The sequence below is a fragment of the Lepidochelys kempii genome, chromosome 2 (genome assembly GCF_965140285.1).
Source record: "Lepidochelys kempii isolate rLepKem1 chromosome 2, rLepKem1.hap1, whole genome shotgun sequence".
Classification (NCBI taxonomy): Eukaryota; Metazoa; Chordata; order Testudines; family Cheloniidae; genus Lepidochelys; species Lepidochelys kempii.
The window spans coordinates 205208703-205215986 of record NC_136381.1 but is presented as its reverse complement, the minus strand read 5'-3'; the positions used below and the strand labels follow the sequence as shown (position 1 = coordinate 205215986).

The 7284-nt window shown below is 39.0% G+C and overlaps 1 protein-coding gene across 6 annotated transcripts in view; it reads left to right on the top strand.

Moving 5' to 3' along the window:
- Positions 1-3889: 3889 nt before the first annotated feature.
- The window catches only part of GALNT15 (polypeptide N-acetylgalactosaminyltransferase 15), a 44735-nt gene continuing 41340 nt past the window's right edge, over positions 3890-7284 (top strand). For 5 of the 6 annotated variants that reach the window (XM_073333558.1, XM_073333555.1, XM_073333561.1 and 2 more), the window contains exon 1: positions 3890-4059. The gene's annotated coding sequence lies outside the window, so the exon portion shown is untranslated. Of the gene's footprint in view, positions 4060-6840; positions 7127-7284 lie in introns of those variants that run through there. The other variant, XM_073333557.1, reaches the window with a different exon arrangement.

Sequence of the window (7284 nt, the reverse complement as noted above, 5' to 3'; positions counted from 1 at the left end):
GAACCCGGCCCTTGTTGCTGCCAACTCTGACGGGCAGAAGGGTTACACCCATATGATTTATTAGCAGAAACCGTGTTAAAAGAATGACCCTGTCAAAGAAAGCTATCAGGTTGGTTTGACACGATTTGTTCTTGACAAATCCATGCTGACTGTTACTTATCACCTTATTATTTTCTAAATGTTTCCAAATTGATTGCTTAATTATTTGCTCCATTATCTTTCCGGGTATTAAAGTTAAGCTGACTGTAAATCCCCTGATTGTCCTTATTTCCCTTTTTATAGATGGGCACCATATTTGCCCTTTTCCAGTCCTCTGGAATCTCTTCCATCTTCCATGACTGTTCAAAGATATTTGCTAATGGCAAGTTGCCCTCCTCAGTCAGCACCCTGAGTATTCTACGATGTATTTCATCAGGCCCTGGTGACTTGAAGACATCTAACTTGTCTACGTGATTTTTGACTTGTTCTTTCCCTATTTTAGCCTCTGATCCTATCTCATTTTCATTGGCATTCCCTATGTTAGATGTCCAATCGCCACCAACCTTTCTGGTGAAAACTGAAACAAAAAAGTCATTTAACACTTCTGCCATTTCCACATTTTCTGTTATTGTCCCTCCCACCCATTGAGTAATGGGCCTACCCGGTCATTGGTCTTCCTCTTGCTTCTAATGTATTTATAGAATGTTTTCTTGGTACTCTTTATGTCTCTAGCTAGTTTGATCTTGTTTTGTGCCTTGGCCTTTCTAATTTTCTCCCCATACTTGTGTTATTTGTTTACATTCATCCTTTGAAATTTGACCTAGTTTCCACTTTTTGTAGGACTCTTTTTTGAGTTTCCAATAATTGAAGCTCTCCTGGTTAAACCAGGGTGGTCTCTTGCCATAATTCTTATCTTTCCTCTCAAGGTCCCTTCCAGTCCTATGATTCTATGAAAATGAAATTCCTCTAATATTTAATTCAAACTCCCCCCCACCCCCACCTCTCTCTCTCTCTCTCTCCACTGTGGAATATCAGAGCTAATTTTGATTCCGTTAAGAGTCTAGTTACAGGCTGCTGAGCTGAATTCACTTTGGGCCAATGGTGCATCAGCACTGAGGCTCCCCTACTACAAGCTGAAATCATGACATAGCTAAAATTACTAAAAGCTGAAACTGGGGATCCCACAGCAGCCAAAGTGACCATTTGGGCAGCTGTGGACTCATGCTAGGCGGGGTGGGTGTGCCTATGCAAATGAGATCAGCCCCTGAAGTTCTTTTCCACAACTTGCCACAACTCACCACCAGATGTCAGGGTGGAGCACAACCTGACTCTGCTTACACATAACATGTCATTACTTCCATGTTTTATATACTTATTTTCTTCACATCCATGCAAATAAGGTTGATGTTAGGATACAGAAAAAGAATTGTACTATGGGGTGTATGTAGCTATGCAAATGGAGGGGAGGTGTTAAGATATATGCAGGGCTTTAAATATAAGGAGTCTTCCTGATCATCTGCTCCTGGTGCAGGGGTATAAATCAAGTCGAGATGGCAATTATAGAGTAGCAACCTATGCATATACAGTCTCTCTCCCGGGCAGACTTGTGTTCATTCTTTCTTTTTTAGTGATTTTCCTGAATATGAAATAAAAACTATGCAGGTTGAAAGGATATGTTGGCTCTTTGTGTGTGGATAACATAACATGCCACTTAATATTTAACATTGAACTGAAAGGGAATGTTTGGGACTAAAATACATGCCAAAAATGAGAGAGATGGGGAGAATAAGCATGAGTGATGTAACATGGTGATTGAAGGGTTTATTGCTCTGGATAAATCCCCTGTATTTCAAATGAATACTAAATCCTATGTTTGATATGTTCTACCTCTTAATGACTAGCAAGCAGATTGCTCAGCAATGGGTGACAGCGAATGCCTTCTATTTTTGCCATCAGGTGGAGAAAGCTGAAGGGGCTAGGTGCTGATGGCTATCTGGACACTAGAGGCCCTAAGAATCAGAGTAGATTAATGATCAACTCAAATTTACATGGGAAGCTGCAAGAGCATAGGAAGCACATAACTTGTTTTCACACTAGAAGAATAAATCCTGGACAGAAAACATCATTAAGCTGTATTTACTTCGTAAATATGTACCCTAACTTAAAGAAAGAAAACCTTATGAAATGTTGCAATTTTATGAACAGTAAAATTGTTAAAAGCCTGGAAATTCTAAGTTATGGTTAAACTCTGAAAAACCCAAATGTTTGAAAGTGCAGAACTGAGGCAAGCCCCCAAAATAACCGTAACTCTGCCCTTACTTATGCGCAAACATAAAACAAAATTTATACCCACACACTAGCATGGGATTGAGTATGGCTCATATCATATCAGTACTGAATAGTGAATACCATACTGTCCAGTATTTCAGGTACTAATATACGCATCACTAACCCACTATTTATGTACCAGCTACACAAGAAGAGACTATCCTCTATTTCCCCTTCCCACTTTGAGGAAGCAACACAAACATCTCATCTTTTACATTCATATAAACACATGGAAGACTTGTCCAGTGCTCAGCCTGCGTTACCAATATAATTCAGTCACATGAGACTTGGGAATTTTACAGCCATTTGAAACTTGTAGGATTCCAGTACCCGCAGACATTGTAAATGAGAATGCCCTTGCCATTCAACTATGAACAACCTATTATTTTATTATTTGTTTGTTAAGAGCACAATGAAATTTGTTTCAGCTGTCCACAGCAACTGGCTGCAAGCTTCTTAAAGCCCCAAGATGAACTCTGTGGTTCTTTCTAAAATGTTTAAATGTAATATTGCCCATCACAACCATTCAAAAAGTAATGAACTTGTTTAAAAATCACGATTTCGTCTTTAAATTATAAATCTGAGATTTTTTTAATTTGCCTTCTGTTTTTTTAACTATAAGGGTACACTTGGGTCATTTTTAGCAATTTTTTCTCTGCAACCACAAGGGCTAGAAACTTACCTTTTTAAATAAATGAAAGTTGAGATTCTCCTGTATTTACGTGCTTCCAGGAGTCAGGGCTTCAGCACCAATATTGACAGGTTTCAGAGTAACAGCCGTGTTAGTCTGTATTCGCAAAAAGAAAAGGAGTACTTGTGGCACCTTAGAAACTAACCAATTTATTTGAGCATGAGCTTTCGTGAGCTACAGCTCACTTCATCGGAGTGCACATTGTGTAGAGAGTTGTCACTTTGGATGAGCTATCACCAGCAGGAGAGTGAATCTGTGTGTGGGGGGGTGGAGGGTGAGAAAACCTGGATTTGTGCTGGAAATGGCCCACCTGATGATCACTTTAGATAAGCTATTACCAGCTGGACAGTGGGGTGGGAGGAGGTATTGTTTCATATTCTCTGTGTATATATAAAGTCTGCTACAGTTTCCACGGCATGCATCCGATGAAGTGAGCTGTAGCTCACGAAAGCTCATGCTCAAATAAATTGGTTAGTCTCTAAGGTGCCACTAGCACCAATATTGTAATACTGTAAATGAGTTTGAGAAGTTTAAAGGAAAGCTCTTTTTTCATCTCACCTTGTAGCAACATAATCATTCTTTAATATTTATATGGTGATAGTGCCTAAAGGCCACAACCTATTGTGCTAGGCACTGGGACACTCCCTGCCCCAAAGAATTTACAATCTAAAATAATGTATTATGTAATGGCATTGATTTTCTTTTTTTTAAACTAACATCAGAAGAAAGTTCTTCTCTTTTTCCTGGCAGCTGCCATCTTGCAGATCATTTACTAATCCCTCCACACTGTTCTGGGAACACCGCTAACTTTCAGAAAGTGACATTCCTCATATTTCACAGCTCCTGGGTTCTTTCTCTCCCAGACCTGAAACATCTCTCCTGTTGTTTGAACATGATTTTTAGCTGACCTCATCTCTAGATTCTTTATGGTCTGTATGTCAAGGAGGAGCCTCTGTCTCACATTGGCAGGGTACACAGAGAAGGTATACATTGAATTTTCCATCTGGACAGGACAGGGGGATTGGGAAGACTGGCCTTTCTGCCTCTGAGTGGAATAGCAGGTGAGAGAATGGTGCTGTATCTTGACTGCATATGGAAAGTAAGATGGGATAGAAGTAGCTTCCTTACCAGAGTAAAATTGACACGTGGGAATGACATGGCAGTGGTTGTATAGAGAAGGCAGGAAGCACAATGCTCATTTTTCTGACCCAAACTGGGGAGGTGACCTAAGAAATGTTCTGTGGATGGTAAACAGTTTATGAGCGTTTGTTGATTATATTAGAAATGTATACTATGGTGTGGTGAAAAGAAAAGGAGTACTTGTGGCACCTTAGAGACTAACCAATTTATTTGAGCATAAGCTTTCATGAGCTACAGCTCACTTCATCGGATGCATACGATGGAAAGTGTAGAAAATCTTTTTATATACACACAAAGCATGAAAAAATACCTCCTCCACCTTTTTGCGAATACAGACTAACACGGCTGTTACTCTGAAACCTATGGTGTGGTGGTGTGTAAGAAAGTTCTGAGTTTAGAGACTGAAGCTAGACAAGGAATTAAGGTTGTTTTGGACTGTGCAATTTTACCCATGTACATTTTATTTACTCGACTGTGTGAACTGTATGAGCATATTGAAATATCTATGTACAAATAACTTCCTCAATTGTTCAGTTCCATGGTTCTAAATGGCTAGGGTTTACTTATCTGTTAGACTCTATGTGTTTCCACTTTAATTTTAACTGGCAACCTTTAATTTAAAAGTAGAAAAGATATCTGTGTGTTTGCAAACTGGACTACTTTACCTGCCACTGAAATGCAGCTATCCCTAGAGAGAAAGATGAGCAGCAGCTGTTCAGCACTACACAACATTTCAGTGAAGAACAGAGTCATGTTATAACTCCGATTTCCACCACCAGCCCAGAATTATATTGACCAGAGCTATTATAGCAGCATCTTATAACGGTTTACCTGCTAAAAAATATATTACAAATCAAATAAATGCATTTTGTTAGGTCAACTGGGGGAAAAATCAACAATACTTCACCCACTCCCCTCTTCCTTAATCCTTGCTTCTCCCTTCCTATGGAATTGAATAGTCTGCAAGTTGCTGGTGCCAGCTCTTTGCAAATTGCCTAGGACAGGTCTCTTCATTGACGGTTCATTTTGCCTTTCTGTAGCTGACATGCATTGTTATTTCAATGAAGGCTTTGAACTCAGATTTTTTTCATGCAAATTGGTAATGCTTCCCAGCTGAATTGAAGACATCACAATGTTTTCTATGAAATCCAGTAAAAAGAGCAATATTTTCTCATTAGACAAACTCTGAACTAATGGTGGCTTGGGATGTTACTGGTTATGTGGGTAAAAGTGGAAAAGGCACACACAATGGTGATGCTTCCAAAACATTAGCTACATACCAATTCTCCCCAAGATATGCTTTGGGCTATAGCATACCTTTTAAAGCACAACTAAGATAGGGAAGGAGCCAAGATACAGCATACTAGTGTGTAAGGGTGCTGTGGGAGTGCACTCTGAAGTGGCAGATAGTACGCCCTTTTAAAAAGAGCCAGCCTCCAGTCACTAGAGGATGCTACATCATATCTTCTTGTTTAATGGGACATCACTCATTTTAGTGCCTTCATTTTTATTGTTGAAAATTATTTACATCAGCAACAAAGACTCATGAAACAGTTGTAGTTTATAACAAAGGGGTTATTTAGACTAAAGGAAGAATCCGGTAGCATTTTAAATGTCCTGCAGGAATACGTCTTTGTGTCCCTCATTTAGGATCAGTTTATATTGTGAACCCCAAGTGTTAACACATCATATGTCAGGCCCCAAAAATCGTAAGATTGGCTTAAAAGTCATGAGACTGTTTGTTAAAATAATAAATTTTGGATTCTTTTTATTTGCTGTCTGGTTCCTGAAGCTTTAAGGTACACTCAGTTTATGTTTTCAGGCTTTTTTCTACAACTAAAAGGGCTAGAAATATACATTTTTAAAAACTGAGCAGAGATTCTCATATAATCACTTGCCTCCAGGAGCTGAGGCTTTAAGAAAATTACCAAATATCACAAGTCTCATTATAAAATTGTGGTGATGTCCCATATTTGGGCCTTGCCAGGTTGAGAGGCACATGATTCCATGGGATGTGCAGTTGATAGTCTCAGCCAATTCCTATTCTCGTCTCACAAAACAAATGCCCCAGTCAGCACCAACTAGCACCAACCTTGTTAGTAGTATCAGCAAAGATGCCACAGAGACTCAACTACCCTTTCAGTCCCATAGGTGGTCCTTCCAGATCAGGGTTGCAACACATTAGTACCCACTGGTGGAAAAGCTTGCACTGTTACTGCCGATGCAATATCTGATTTAGGGACGCCAGTCTCCAGGGTTGATAATTCAGTACATTTTGCCAGCGCTAAAATGACTAAAGATATAAATATTTATTACACATAAAAATACCTATATATTCCAGAGTCAAGATGTTATGAATCAAACACATTTTAGCATTCAATATATCATGTTCATTCAACCCTTTGTTCAATTCAGTTTGTTATATATATTCCCTGCTTAATAAGGATATTCTAAACTAGAATCATGTGTGCTTCTTGATTTGTTTCCCGAAACAGCATTTGCCTCCTTTTAGTGCACCTCTAACAGTTCTATGCAAAGTTTTGATTTGATAGGACAAGAACAGTGAGGGCATTAGGACCAAGAGAAAGACACACACATTGCTTTGTATTATGTCTGGCAAAGGGTTCCTTGACTGAGTGCTGTAGTTATGTGTGAAAGAAAGTCAGGGACTGACTAGTTCTCATCTGTTGATCACAGTTAACTTGACGCGTCAAAACAGGGGAAGCTGTCAGATCTGCTTGCAAAGATAATATCACTCCAGCCCAGGCAGCGATTGGAAACTTTGCAGTGGCAGGAAATATTCTGGAAGGAAACTATAAAAAATGGAATTTATTTTTACTTTTTCTCAGAATTAAAAACGAAAATCAAACTTAAACCACCTTTTAATGAGCTTTTTGGTCAGCTAAATACATTCTTTCTTAGACAATCTGGGATTCTGTATAATAAAGGATCTCCTTTATCTAATTGGATCTATGTTATCTCTCATAAGTAGGTATTTTTGATTTTGTCTACAAATATACGGGAAAGCATGAAACAACATCAATGAAATGCGAGGGGGAGGGGGAACCTCACAGCAGACAGTAATGACCAGTTTATTGCTGCAAAGAAACCAGAGAGCTGTGCTGTAAAAAATATCCAAGTGATAT